The 15,113-nt window shown below is 39.7% G+C and overlaps 1 pseudogene; it reads left to right on the top strand.

Annotated features, from left to right (window-relative positions):
• Positions 1–8,160: 8,160 nt before the first annotated feature.
• On the top strand, positions 8,161–14,642 carry LOC147417589 (uncharacterized; annotated as a pseudogene).
• The last annotated feature ends 471 nt before the right edge of the window (positions 14,643–15,113 follow it).

Raw genomic sequence — 15,113 nt, 5'->3', positions numbered from 1 at the left:
TTCCTTTTTGATACCTACAAAAATAGTCAAAGTTAAATAAAGAACCTATAAGAGAACAAGAGACTTTTAGGCATAATAGTTACCTTTCTACCATTTACTTGAAAGCAGAATGTTGTGGGCAGTTCAATTTCATCATTTTGCAGGTCCAATCTCAATTGTTGTAAGCTACACATGCCTCTTATCTTTGCAATTGACAGATGCTCATTGTTTACCCATATATCAATGTCTTCTATTGGGCTGTCAATGAAGTCCTCCATGTCTTGATCAAGTGGAGTTAGCTGACCACCAACATAGTGCCATCTTCAGTAATAAAATGACATAATGAAGTTTTGTGTCCCTATCATGTATTTGCAAGCAATTGAGCTAGCTTGCACATAACAAGTGATTCCATTCACTGTTTTGGTGTTCCAACCCTCATCCACAAATTCAAGTACATTTGCTGAGTCTAAAGTCTTCACTGAAAACATTGTTCTAGATTTTCTGAGTCTAAAGTCTATAGAAACTACAATGGGCATGAATATAGAAATTCTACTTTGTCCATTTTGATCAGTCGTGTTGTAAGTGATAATGGCTTCAATGGAAGTTCTTGGTCGTTTTGATCGTGATGAAGATTCCATGGTGAAAAAAGAAATGAGCAGAGAAGTCTAGTCTGAGTTCAAGAGAAGAATAAGCAGAATGTGCAAAAAACGGTTCAAAACTGGAAAAGATCATGAGATATAATCCAAACGTTGTTTTATGATGGCAACGTGCAAAATGAAAACAATATAATATGAGAAGTACGTCTTTCTAAAAGCGACAGCTATTAAATGCCTTTGCACTTTTACTTGTTTACATTGCTATTTACCAGCTCAAAGTTGCGGTAAAGATAGACTATTTGCTTTTTTTGTGAGTTTTCAAAAATAGAGGTTCCGTAACGGAAGCTCTTCAACCATTGGTTGAGACCACTCTCTCTCTACACGCTAAAAGGCACAAAAATGACCTCAAAATTCCCCTAATGTCTCTCTAACGATGATATGTATGAAAGGTTGTCCACATAGGGTCACAATGCATGTCCTACTTGTGGGCCATCATTGGTGACGGAGAGGCCCGATGCCTTGCACAAGGTAATCTATCCAAACAACCATCATTTCTTACCCAAAGGTCATAGCAAGCACAAGGCTCCAACAAATGGGAAGACACCTCTAAAGCTCACGATGGAAAATTCGGCAACCATTTGGAAAGACCAGTACAACAACAATCCGGCTCCGTGTCCTCCACCAATATGTATGTCAAGGTATTCCATATTTTTAGGCTTCCATATTGGAAGAACTTAAACATACAACACCTCTTGGAACCCATGTACATATTCAAGAATGAAACACTATGGGACCACATTATTGGCAAGAAGGACTCATTGGGTGTGTGCGAGGGAGGAATTGAGGCTTTTGAAACATCTCCCCACCTCTACTACTCCACGCCGTGCTCCCAATGGAAAGATTGTGCTTCCTAAACCACCATGGATGCTGGCCAAAGAAGAATTAGACAAAGTGGAGGGTACCATTGCTTCTATTTTCACACCAACAGGATACATGAGGTTGCTAAAGGGAGCTTTCACAAAAGTGAAGAAGGGTAGAAGCGTTCAATTGTATCGGTTGAAGTCCCATGATTGGCATAAGATGCTTCAAGTAATGTCCCTCTCCCTATTCTATCCATAGTTTGTGTGTATGACTTTCTCTCACTTTCCCTTCCCCTAATTTACATTGCAGCTCATTCTATTGATGAGTATGTGTATATGTCGGGACAAGAAAGTCAAGGATGCTATTTTGAAACTTGGAGAGCTAGTAAGGTACACCACAAGATCCACTCAACTATATTTTTTTATGTACACAATAATCTCAACTACCACTTAGCGTATCCTTGTGTGTTTTCTTGTAGATTTGTGAGCTCCAAGGAAACTGAAATAGATGATGTCCCTGCTTCTCAAACACTTGTAGCAGAAACTGTGTGTGCCATTGATAATACATTTCCTCGATCAGTCCTTCTTAGTCAAATCCACCTCTTGGTTCACATGGTGGAGGAGATTGCTACATGTGGAGTGCTGCACACACGATGGATGTTCTTCTTAGAGAGGGTTTTAAAGACTCTCAAAGATTTTATGCGGATACAGTCTCAACCAAAGGCATGTATGGTTGAAGGGTGGATTGTGCAAGAGGCATTTGTTTACATCTCAGAGTATTTTGGCACAAGTTGATCCTTCAATGACTCGCATGTGGTTAGACGAGGAAGATACAAGGATGACTTCACACTTGCCAAGTGGAAAGGGAAAACTATTTAACATGGATATGAATCTATCACGAGTGGTCAATAACTTTGTATTCTCAAGGCAAAGGTTATGACCAAGTGGGTGGACTTGTGGACAATGGCAAAGGCAAGGCGTTTGCAAGAGAGAGAAGCATGGAAACAAGCACATGGAGGAAGGAGGGCACCCCCAGTGCCTAAACACCTTGCATGTTTCCCAGATCTCATTAATGCAGAGTGGATTCATGAGAGAATGACCGATGCAAAAGCGCACGGAGAAGACGTCACCAACAAAGAATAGAAATATGCACGAAGCTGCGTACCAGAAGTAGAGTACTCATATACCTAAACCATATTGTAATTTTTTTTCTTGATTTTATCTTTGTATTTGATAAAACATATTGTTTTATTTTGTAGTGCCTCTCTATGTGGTCAAAGGGTCGACACTTTTGTACGCACCACATTGACGAGCGTAGAACCACCATGGATTGTGGCATCATGGACAACTTTGACATAGATGGTGATGAAGCCAGGTACTGGGGAACTATTAAAAGGATACTAAAGGTTAATTTTAGAACCTTTCATGTGTCTATACAACATGATATTGGCCTCTATATGCTGGACTCTAGTGTGCATCACACAAGGAGGTATGACAATTTAGTTTTACCATGCAATTGTGAGCAGGTGAGTGACTACATTTTTTTATTCTTATTTGTTTGTAACATTACTTATACAAGTGTTACTCACTTTGAGCTTCTGATCTTCTATAGGTCATCTATATCTCAACAATCTACCAACCAAAACTTTGGTTCGTAATTCCCGTAACACCTCGGGGAAGAACCATTTTTTCCACTAAGGAAGTGGAGACCATCTAATTCGACCCTCTTCCACCTCCTAGTTTGGATGAGGTGGAGAGAGAGGAGAGGGAGGTCGATGAATTAAGTCCCGCAGTGACAAGTCTTAGCGAGGATGATTGTCATGATGATGAAGTTGATGAGATGGAGGGTGACCAATTCGAAGCTGATGAAGCCAACACATCCACAAACGACAATTCCGTTTCTCTCTTTATTGATTTAGGAGCCATGGGCTTAGAATTCAATGATGCTTCTTCTAGGAATCTTTTGGAAGATGATTCATAAACATTTTGCATACTTTAAGTTATGAAGGATTTTGGTCGTGTAATCCATTCATCTCTCTCTTCCCCCTCTTCCTCTCTCTAATTTTGTGAACATGCTCAATTATGTTAATCAAGTGACAGTGATTAGTTTAGCTGTAACCAAGTGTAATCCTAAATAGCTAACTATTGTTCATGTTTTCATATCTTTTTTATTTTTTTAAAATTTCATATAATATTCTTTAATTTCTATTGAGAGGAGGGAAACACCAAAATTTGAGGGAGGGAGGGGGGGGGGGGATGTTTGAAGCCAAAATTTGAAAGTTTAGGCACTAAATCTTGCCACAGGAATAAACGCGGTAATAGTAGCTGCAATAACTAAGGTAAATATCATGGTAATAATCACGATGATAATTTAAATACAAAAACCCTCCCCCGTCCTCCTCTCTCTTCCCTCTCCAGCTGAATTTGGACCTTCTCTCTACAAAACACGGTAAAAGACCGCGGTAAACAATTAGAGATTTTCATAGTGTATCTTGATGCTAAATAGCCGAACACCAACTTCAATGGTGTCAAGTGGAGAGAAATCTATCCATGGAAACACTCAAGAGACTCTATTGCTCGAGACAAAACAAAGGTTTAAGCGGTCACTATGGAAATGGGTGCCTCGCCTAAATTATAGGTTGGTACTTCTAGGACAAGGCTCAAGACAAGGAAATTTGGATTGGTAAACAAATATCGTGCCATCATTTTGGAGGATGTGATTTTTTTTAGCCAAGGCTATTTAATTTAATGGGTCCTCATTATCCATGGTCACAAGAGATGCATGGAAGAAGATTGGGAAATTTTGATGGCAAGGTTTACCCCACCAACTTATCTCCACATGAGGAATCAATTGTTGTATAAGTGTGTTGTATAAGTGTTTTGAGAACACTAAAAAAGGGTTACAAAGACTCATAGATAACACAAAGTATCCATCTAGCTGTACTATAGTAATGGTTGGTTCCCTGTGCAAAAACATCCCTTGTACATATTTAAAACACCCCTTACAAAGACTAATGGATAACAACACTATGTATCCATCACGGTTCAATGTGCAAAGACACCCCTTGATATATATAATGTTGGTCTTTCCTTATAGCGATTGCTTTATAAAAGTAGTTCATCACTTGGTCGAGATTAAATATGGGAAATTCATAGCTAACGTCATTGAAGAGGCCATTGATCAAATTGAATTGCAAAATGTGGTCCAAGTGATTATCGAGACAATGCTAAAAGTTGTAGGCACTGGGGTGGCTTTGATCACTGATCTCAAGATCTATAACTTTTGGTTGTAACACCATATATAACCTTAATTTGGTGTGACAAGATTGGTATAAAAGTGGTGGTACTAAATGGTTCAAAGATGTTATAGACAATGTCTATAGAATTGTAAAGTTTGTCTCAAACACCAAAGGGTATTGGATAAGTACTCGAGGAGGTCACTCTATATAAAGTCTCCATGCCGTCCGCGTTCAAGGCCTGTTAAAAAATCCTTGATTTTTTTATTTTTCATGAATACAATCAACCATTTTCCTTCTTAAACTTCCATTTATGCGTACCCTTTTGTATGTGGAAAATGTGAAAAATCGAGGGTTATAGTACCCCTTCTCTTGAACTCAAATGATATATTACATAGTTTGTGAGTGACCCCCTATCCCAAAAAATGATATGTATCATCAATGCATGACCTTATGATTCCAGATCCTTCACAAATTTCTACATAGTATAGTCTTTGCTCTAAGAACTCACATGAGATGTATGACTTATGAAACTAGATCCTTCACAATTTTCTACATGGTCTAGTCTTCGCTAAGAAATAAGAATGCGGTGATGGAAACTTTTTTGTGTGCTCAATTCTCCAGCTGGGAAGATACTAAGCCCAAGAAAGTAAAATGAAGGTGATTTATATACAATCTCTCTTGTTGGATTATCGATTTTGGGAATAAGAGATTGATTGATACCATGTGAGCTAGTGATGCTCTCTTCGAGGCAGTTGGATTTGAGACTACTAAACATTGGAGAGGCTTGGATGGGCTCATGGGCCATTCAAGAGAACTCAAAAAATTCAAAAGATCTAGAGAAAAGTATTGGCATGGGAAATGGAATCCTCCTTTCATTAGACTTATGAGAAATATCGTGGCTAAGAGTAAGTTGCAGTAGTGATTGAATTGACCAATCACAAGCCGAAAGAGGAAAGATTTTCTTCTAAAAATATCTAGAAACTTGCAAAGGAGTAGCAGCTACATGGATGTTGAACATAGGATCCATCCCACTTTGCACTAATTGGCTATGAAGGTGCGTGCCCAATGTGCTTCACGAAGTCTAGCTCCAAACGTTATTGGAGTAGTTACAAGTATGTGCACTCCACTATGAGAAAATGTGTAACGAGCTCTAGGGCAAAGAAGTTGGTGTATAAGTATTATAATGATAAGCTCATCAAGAAGATAAAAGGGTGAAAGCATGAATGGCTGATACACTTTTATGGGCTGGAAGCTATTTTCTAGTATTTATTTTTTCAAAAGTGGACAATGGTAAAATTTTTGCAAATCAATCCTAAATTCTACACCCATTATAGATTTAGATCCTCCTTTTGAAGTGCTGTCTAGTGATATATAACATGCCCTACATGTTTTCATTTTGTTCAAATAGTTCCAAGACAGCTATGTCCTAGACACAACTTTTTTGTCCACTCACTCATGTTTTCACCCAGAACGAGACAAGTACAATAAAATGATGCCGAAGTGAACACTGACATCGGTGTAGATTAGTTGATCCAGATTCTATGCAAATGGAGAGGAGGAGCCTGTCTACATATTGTCCAAAAATGTGTGCTCTTTGCAAGTGGCGGAGGAGAATATGGAGCCATCATGTTTGCTCCACATTTGTGACATGCTATTAAAAGGTATTTTGGTCGGTCCAATGCTTAGTAGCTCATGAATCTTTTACCAAAATGTATCGTTTAAAGCTATGGCCCCTTGGGACACATGAATTTTTAAAGATATATTTTGTGGCTAATATGCTTGTAGCACACTTCGATCTTATATTTGTCAAAATACCATTAAGCTTCAACAAAATTTAAATAGGATTTATAGTATAATTTCAAATACTCTTTTCTTTGAGCCTTGCACTAGTCATATTTTGTAGCAATTGTGTTAAATGAGGCTCACTTTTTGAAATTGATTTTGTCCTCATGTGTGGTTTCGTTTTTGCTCCACCCCCTTGACATAGACCCAAGTTGCAACTTGTTGGAAACATGTTGCCAATATTTTGTTGAAAACGCTTCATATATGCCAAACACACAAAGTCGGCATTGTGTTGCAAACCGCGTGCTCATGAGAACTATATTATAGAAGATATACCTCGCAATAATTGATAACACACTGTGAACACTTTCTTGGAACATCATTTAAAGACTTTTGCAATTTTAGACTATGCATGCAGTAGTTGATTTTAGATGCTTTTCAAAGAAACCTTGCATTTTATGATGCCTTCATTGCTGATCATAAAAGGGTGTACTTCATGAAGGAGAAAATTTGAAGTGTTTAAAACTTTCAGATGATAGTTACATGCTTGTAAAGATTTCGATTTCAGGTATGGTTTTCAAAGAAACCTTGCATTTTATGTTACCTGCATAGGTGATCATAAAGGAAAAGTATGGGTGTACTTCATGCATATGCATGAAGAGAAAGAGAGAATGAATATGGTGGGAATATGCATATGCATGCATCTATCATTGCATTTGTTTGTTTCTTCTATCACATATTTGTGTTTATGAAACCTTGGAATGAAGAAATCCTTGCACACATGGGAATGAAGAAACCCAGCCTGCAAACTTGTGACATGTCGATTAAGATTGAGGTCGAAAGAGATATTGAAAGAGATATTATAAGCATACAAGATTTAGGGCACAAGTAGGTCGAGACTCAAGTGTTCGGAAAAACTGTGTCTCAGCATAATATCGTGCAAATTGAAGGAAAGGAATTTTGCATGTTTGAGAAAATGCTCGAACACTGCCTGCCTGGGTCCAATCAACAATGAACATGTGTCCTTGACTTTTCTAGCGAGTGCAGCGACAAGTTTCACTCAAAATAGTTGAACCTGCTAACACAGACTTTTGGGCGGAAATTGGGGACAATGATGTGCTATCGAATGAGTCGGCTGACAAGAACTTGAACGTCGACTAGGTCAGAGTCACTGAGAGGACGACAAGAGTTCAACTCCCGGCGCTGTGGCATTCAAAACTGCGCCATCGTGCTGAATTGGAGTGGCAAGAGGCCGCTCTGGGAGGATTATTGCAAGACGTTAAGACGTTAACAGTCTGCAAGAAAACAGTGACTATGGTAAATTTTGGCTACTTTCTTGACTTATGGCAAAGTGTCTTGTCCGCAAAGATAATAAGAATATCCCTCTTGGCTGGGACTGAAACCAAGGGCATCCTCCTGAGAGGTCGTCAGCTGATCAGCAGAGAGATGGACTCGGTCAGTCGCAGCCATTTTTTAAAGTCTCGAAAAACTTATCTTGGTTTAAGGTATCTGCATCTGCAGCTGCAGCTACGGCTGCAAGGTGGTGCATGGGGTTGTGACTCGTGAGATCTCTCTCTGTCTCTCTCTCTCTGTGCACACAAGCAGCTAATCGATATCCCCTGCACAGAGAAACGATCACCCGCTTGTATATTGAAGCGGGCATGCACCAGCACTAATTCCTCCGCAGCTGCACCAGCTTCCAATATGGTGGCTGAGAGCAGCCCATATCAGGCAAACATTACCAGCAAAGCGAAGCAGCGGCGGCGGCGATCGAGAGCCCAGGCCTCCTATCACCCTTCTTACCGCACAAGACAAGTCCCACTTTAAAGCAATCGTCCACCGGTTCACAAGTCTGGGTTGCGCCGCCCCCCTCGATCACTCCCTCCTCTTGCCCAGTCTTTTCCCTGGCATCATCAATATTTCCGCACCAGCAGCCCACAACACCACCTCTACATCATCATCATCTTCCCCCGCCCATTTTTGTGGCTCCACCATAGCCCAAAGCTTGAAGTCCTCCCTTCAAATGATCTTCTCCTGCCTTCAAATTCTAAGTAGAACTTCACCTAGCACTATGATCAATAATCAGCAACCTGAGGGTGACCTAGACATGACGTACAAGGCAAAGACTTCACTGCTAATGCAAGCATTGAGCGGCCGTGCGGGGGCCTTAATCCAGGAGGAGGAAACAAAATGTATAAGAGGCGCTGGCTTTTCTTCAATTTTCTGTAGCAATAAATCTTGTCTTGATAGTACAAATACTAAGTCTTGTCTTGATAGTAGTGGGAGAGACCCATCTGCATTATTGCGTGCAAATTCTTCTTGCGGTGGCAATTATAGGGAGGGTATAGTTGATGTGACCAATATTGGATCAGCTCTACAATATACATCTGAAAACAGCTTCTCGATGCAAGGAAGTGGAAACGGTACTGAAGTTGAGAGCTGTTGGAGCTATATATGGCTTACTCTACTCAACTTGGTCTCACCTATATATTTGTATCTTGTCTTCAATATGAATCAGTTTTTGAGAGCGTATATGGTGTGTCTCTTGTTTTGTCTCTCTCTCTTTCTCTCTACATGTCAATATGGTATCAGAGCAGTAACGATCATGCGTCGATTCAATTCATGGTGACAAAACAGTATGTGTATGCGATTTGCATGTAAGATTCAAAACTTGCTACAAATTTTATTTTTGAGCATTGATTCTTGTTAATTGTGGTTGTTTTGTGTTAAGAAAAATATGATTAGTGTTTTGTGTGATGTTTATTGATAATCAATTTAATCGTTGATTACGTTTTCTTATTGATGACACCCTGAACTTCATCTCAATTTTTCTTGCTGTTCTGCTCAAAATTTGGAGAAACGGGAAAAGCGCAATGGAGCATAGCGCAATGGCACTTTTCATCCAAAACTTGTTCGTCTCTTCGAGCTCTTCGATTTGAGTTCTAGGTTTGCGTCAATCGGAGTTCGCAGCAGAAAGTTATGCTGTTTTTACTACAATTGAGCTTGACGCAGCTTTCTTCGTCCTACTTCTTCGTGAAGCGTCCGCGATCGTTTTTCTTATTTTGGCGTTAACTTTTTCGAAAAGATTTAGCTTTTTGCTATTCATATTGTGGCCGTTAATTTTTGCGTCTCACGCCACTCTACTTTGAGGACTCTTTTATTATTAACATTTCCTTTACCCTGCCCTTTTTGGGTGACGTCTTTCACTTCTTTGGAAGTTCCTTGAGCATCCTTCTTACGTTTATCGTTGACAGAACGCAGTCCTCATATCTCTCTCATTCTCAATTGCGGCCTTCACCATATATGGTGTGCAAATTCTGCGATCTTATCTTATACGTCTTCTCGCAACAAGATATGGCTATGAATATTCTCGTCAACGGATTTCCTTCTGGCCAGCGTTCTGTTCCTCCTTTCCAAGGTCAAGGCTTCCCAGGCTGGAAAGCAAAGATGTTGTTAATTCTTGAAGGTGATGAACTCTCCGATGTTGTTCTTGGAAATCGTGTTTGTCCGCCTCAGCCTGTTGATACGGATAATGATAACGTGCTTATCACTGAAGGACCTATATTTGAAGATTGGAATGTTGCTTATACGGATTGGAAACGACGTGATAAAGCAGCTCGTCGGTATATTCTTTCTGCTCTTACTGATTCCCTTTTGCTTGATATGTACGAACTGCCTACTTCCCACGACGTATGGAAGTACCTTATTGCAAACTTTCAGAAGAAATCTGTCACAGAAATACTTTATTTGAGAGGGTTGCTTAACAAGTTACAATATGAAGTTGGTACTGTCATGACGGGACATATTGAATCTTTCAAATCTATTATTAATCAACTTGCTGCTGCCGGTGATCCTGTTCCACAAAAGCAACTGATTACACTTCTCCTCGATACGGTGAAGGACTCTTCTTATGATAACATTGTTACTATTCTCTCTAATAAAGATGGTCTTGATTTCGACCAAGCCTGCATGTCTTTAATTGAATACTCTCAACGTCAAGAACGTCGTAATGCTAGTCATGATACAGCTATGATTTCACACGAGGAGACTGAGTCACAACAGATGGAACGGGCTTTTTATGCTCGAAGGCGTCCATTTCAACGAGGAAACCGCAGAGATGGCCGTCGCGGTAATATTTTCTCTCGTCTCAAATTTCCTAATAAGCAATGTTCTTACTGCAACAGAAATGGCCATACTGAAGATGATTGTTGGGCACGTCAATATGATGAAGAACACAATATTACCACAAAACAACCACATTTATCTAGAGACTCTTCTTCTTCTTGTTGTGAATATTGTGGACGATCTGATCATCCCACTCATATGTGCTATAAGCGTCGATTCGACACAGATCGGAATAGAGCATATGCTACTGAACATCGAAACAACATTGTACCAGAAACAAGCTGCGTCCTATGTTCAGTTGCTCCAGACAGAATACTTCATGTACGCGATGGATCACTTTTTATTGTCGATTCTGGTGCTACAGGAAATATGACATATCAGTCTAAGTGGCTCCATAACTATCATCCACTGCCAGTTCAACGTGTTGTTTATCTTGCTGATGATACTACTTGTCAAGTAAAGGGTATTGGAGACTTATATCTTGGTACCTTATCTTCTTCCACTCGAATCTTGCGAGGAGAATTACATGTACCAGATCTTCAACGTAATCTTCTTTCAGTTGCTAGACTTGTTGATCTTGGTCTGTTTGTTGGATTTGATCATACCAAATGCCGAATTGAGAAAGATGGATAGACTATAGCCACTGCTCCTCGAAATGGTAATTTGTTTGAACTCTCTCTCAACGATGCTATAGCAAATGTTGTCACTGCTCCAGGTGATCATGATTGCAAAGTATGGCATCACCGTTTTGTTCATGCTGATTTCTCAAAACTCCTTGATCTTCAACGTCGTGATCTTGTTCATGGCATGGATCTTAAAGCCCATCCTCATATGGGAATTTGTGAATTTTGTGCTCTTGGGAAACACAATCGCAAACCCTTTCCTCTTTCAAATACAACTCATTCTCATGACATATTGGATCTTGTTCATACTGATATATGTGGACCTCTACCTTCTTCGAGATCACAATATCGCTACTTCATTACTTTCATTGATGATTTCTCAAGGTATACGACTGTATTTCTACTTAGACAAAAATCTGAAGCCTTATCTGTTTTCAAACAATTCCACAAGGCTGCAGAACTTCAAACTGGTCGTCGCCTTAAGAAGCTTCGTAGTGACAATGGAGGCGAATATGTTTCTCGAGAGTTTGTGAGTTACTGTGCTGACAGTGGAATTCATCATGAACACACTACTCCATATTCGCCTCAACAGAACGGTGTTGCTAAACGAAAGAATCGCACTATTCTCAATGCTGTAAGATGTATGCTGATTCATTCTGGCTTATCTCGTGTTTTTTGGGCTGAAGCTACTTTGACAGCAGTATTTATTCAGAATCATCTTCCTACTACTGCACCCTCTGGTAAGATACCCATCACAGCATGGACAGGTGACATTCCTTCTGTATCTCATTTTCGAACCTTTGGATGTATTGCTTATATTCATGTTCCCAAAGAAACACGAACAAAGCTTGATGCTCCTGGTCTTAAAGTTATTTTTATTGGATATTCTGACACTTCCAAAGGCTACAAATTCTATGACCCTTCCTCCAAGAAAGTAATTGTGAATCGTGATGCTACTTTTAACGAACAGCTTATGGGAGGCTCATGGTCCATGGATGATTCTGATGATACTAAATCATTGCTTCAAGCTTTTCCATTTCTTTCAGAAGATGAAACTCTTCCTATAGAGCAACTTTCCTCTTCACAACCATCCATTCCGAATGTCGCCAATGATGATATTGATATTTTTGTTGATCTGCCTATTGATTTTGAACATGGCTCATGTTATGTTTATGATGACGATATTGCTGATAATGCTTTTTCTACTTCCGAAGATCCCATTACTTATGATGAAGCTATCTCTTCACCACAAAAGGATCAATGGCAAGAGGCTATGGAAGCAGAGTACGATTCTCTTATCTCTAAAGGTACATGGATACTAACTGAATTACCTCCTGGTCGTACAGCTATTAAATGTAAGTGGGTGTATAAGACAAAAGTAAAAGCAGATGGATCTTTTGACAAGTTCAAGGCGCGTTTAGTTGCAAAAGGTTATTCCCAAGTAGCTGGTGTTGATTATCAAGAGACTTTTTCACTAGTTGTTCGCATTACAAGTGTTCGAGTTTTATTGGCATTTGCTGTTCAATTTGATTTAGAAGCTCATCAAATGGATGTGCGAACTGCTTTTCTTAATGGTGACTTGGAAGAGGAAATTTATATGGAACAACCAGAAGGGTTTGTTATTCCAGGTAAAGAAGACCTTGTTGCTCAACTCCATAAAGCACTATATGGTCTCAAACAAGCTTCGCGAGCGTGGTATACAAAATTTGATCTTTTTCTCACCTCTTAAGGATTCATCTCTTGCTCGTCAGACCCCAACTTATACATAAAACGCCAAGGTAGCAGTTTTGTGATTCTTGCTCTTTATGTGGATGATACCATCCTTGTTTCCAATGATTTGGGATTTCTTCAGCAAGTGAAAAAGTTATTGTCTTCAGCATTTGATATGGTGGATCTTGGAGAGATTCACTCGTGTCTTGGCATTCAAATCCAACGGAACCGTACAAAAGGTATTTTATTCCTTCGACAGTCAAAGTTTATTGCAGATACTATTCAAAAATTTGGTATGGAATCTGCACATTCAGCCAACACACCTTGTCTTGCAAGCTCTACGAAGAACACTTCTGACAATGGCGGCAACTTGTCACAAATCAACCTTATGCTAACTTGATTGGATGTCTTCAGTTTGTTGGCATGAACACTCGTCCTGATATTCTGTTTGTTGCTAATTATCTTGGACAACATCTTGCATGTCCTTCTCTTAAGCATTGGTCTGCTGCAAAGCGTGTGTTGAAATACTTGAAAGGCACTACAGATTTTGGTTTAGTCTATCGACGACAACTCACATCGGATTCTATGCAATCTCTTTCTCTTTTGGGTTACACAGATGCAGACTGGGCAAGCTCACATTTATCTATGCGATCTACTAGTGGAAATTGCTTCTTTATAAATGGTTGTCTTGTTTCTTGGACTAGCAAGAAACAACGTTGTGTTGCAGTTTCTACGACTGAGTCAGAATATGTTGCGGCATCACTTGCAGCTCGTGAGTTGATTTGGCTTCGACAAATGCTGGTTGATATTGGTCACTCTCCTCTTTCTAGCACACCCTTGCGGTGTGACAACCAAAGTGCTATTAGTCTTGCAAAAGACTATGTTCAACATAATAAGTCAAAGCACATTGCTGTCCATTATCATTATGTCAGGTATGAAGTACGCAAAGGAACCATTATGGTTGAACACTGTCCAAGTGACCAGATGATTGCAGACATTTTGACCAAAGGCCTCAACGAGTCACGTTTCATCCTCTTGCGCTCGGACCTTGGAGTTGCTTCGACCTCACTCTTTCTAGATTAGCTTCTTTGCTATTGTAATAGCTTTGTACATATGACATTGTAATCTTTTAGGTACCATGCACTATGCACACTCCACATTTGCACATTGTGATCTCTAAGTCACTTGAATATTTGTACATAGATGCACAATTCACTTTCACATCATCATCGCTGGTTCATATTTTCACATTGTATAGGGGCTTGGGTTTTTCCCTTGAACTCCCCAAGGGTTTTTTCATCCAAAGCTAGAGACCTTTGTTTGAGTGGGGGTGTTGGAGCTATATATGGCTCACTCTACTGAACTTGGTCTCACCTATATATTTGTATCTTGTCCTCAATATGAATCAGTCTTTGGGAGCGTATATGGTGTGTCTCTTGTCTCGTCTCTCTCTCTTTCTCTCTACATGTCAACAAGAGCAACCCTAGTGTTCGACCATACATTAATATTGTTGAAGGTCACTTAGAGCCCTCCTTTGCAAGCAAAGAAAATGCCTACTTCGACATCATGAGCCATGAAGGAATAATTAATGTGGATGTGGATCAGGAGCTTCCCTCTCCTGCTAAAAATGTAGTGGATGTGCAAGACATGACGACCAGGGAGCTAGAAAGATATTTACTAGAGGGGGACAATACAATAAATTTTGAGGATTGCTCCTTTTTTCAGTAAATTTCTTGGCATTCATGTAGCAACCGCAACCTTAATTTAGGCACTCCAAGTTGATGCCTTCCATATGGCCTTCAAGTTTGCACATGTGGCCAATTCACTAGGAATTGGAAGACCAACACCACTGATAACTCAATGCAAGAGCTCATATGTTAATTATATGCCAAGAAGTCCTTTCTACCTTATGAGGAATGATCAGCTCCCACATTTTGATAATTGGTCAAGCTTGGTCCTACCAATGCTAGAAGCCAACTTGTAGATCTATGTGGTTCTAGTTGAAGTGGAGAATGTAATCATCATTGTGAAGATTGTTCCACAATGCACAAGAAGATTTATAATTTTTCTCATGTAGGAAAATGGAGTCTTTTTCAGTTTTTTTCATACTTACCTCAACATCATGAGCTTCTGCTCGGGAGACACCGCATACCTAGCTAGGTATGCGGTGCCTCCGGAGCAGAAGCTCATGATGTTGAG

The sequence above is a fragment of the Adiantum capillus-veneris genome, chromosome 30, assembly GCF_014529385.1.
Source record: "Adiantum capillus-veneris isolate H3 chromosome 30, ASM1452938v2, whole genome shotgun sequence".
Classification (NCBI taxonomy): Eukaryota; Viridiplantae; Streptophyta; class Polypodiopsida; order Polypodiales; family Pteridaceae; genus Adiantum; species Adiantum capillus-veneris.
The sequence above is the reverse complement of the archived record's forward strand: the minus strand, read 5'-3'. Positions and strand labels throughout refer to the sequence as shown.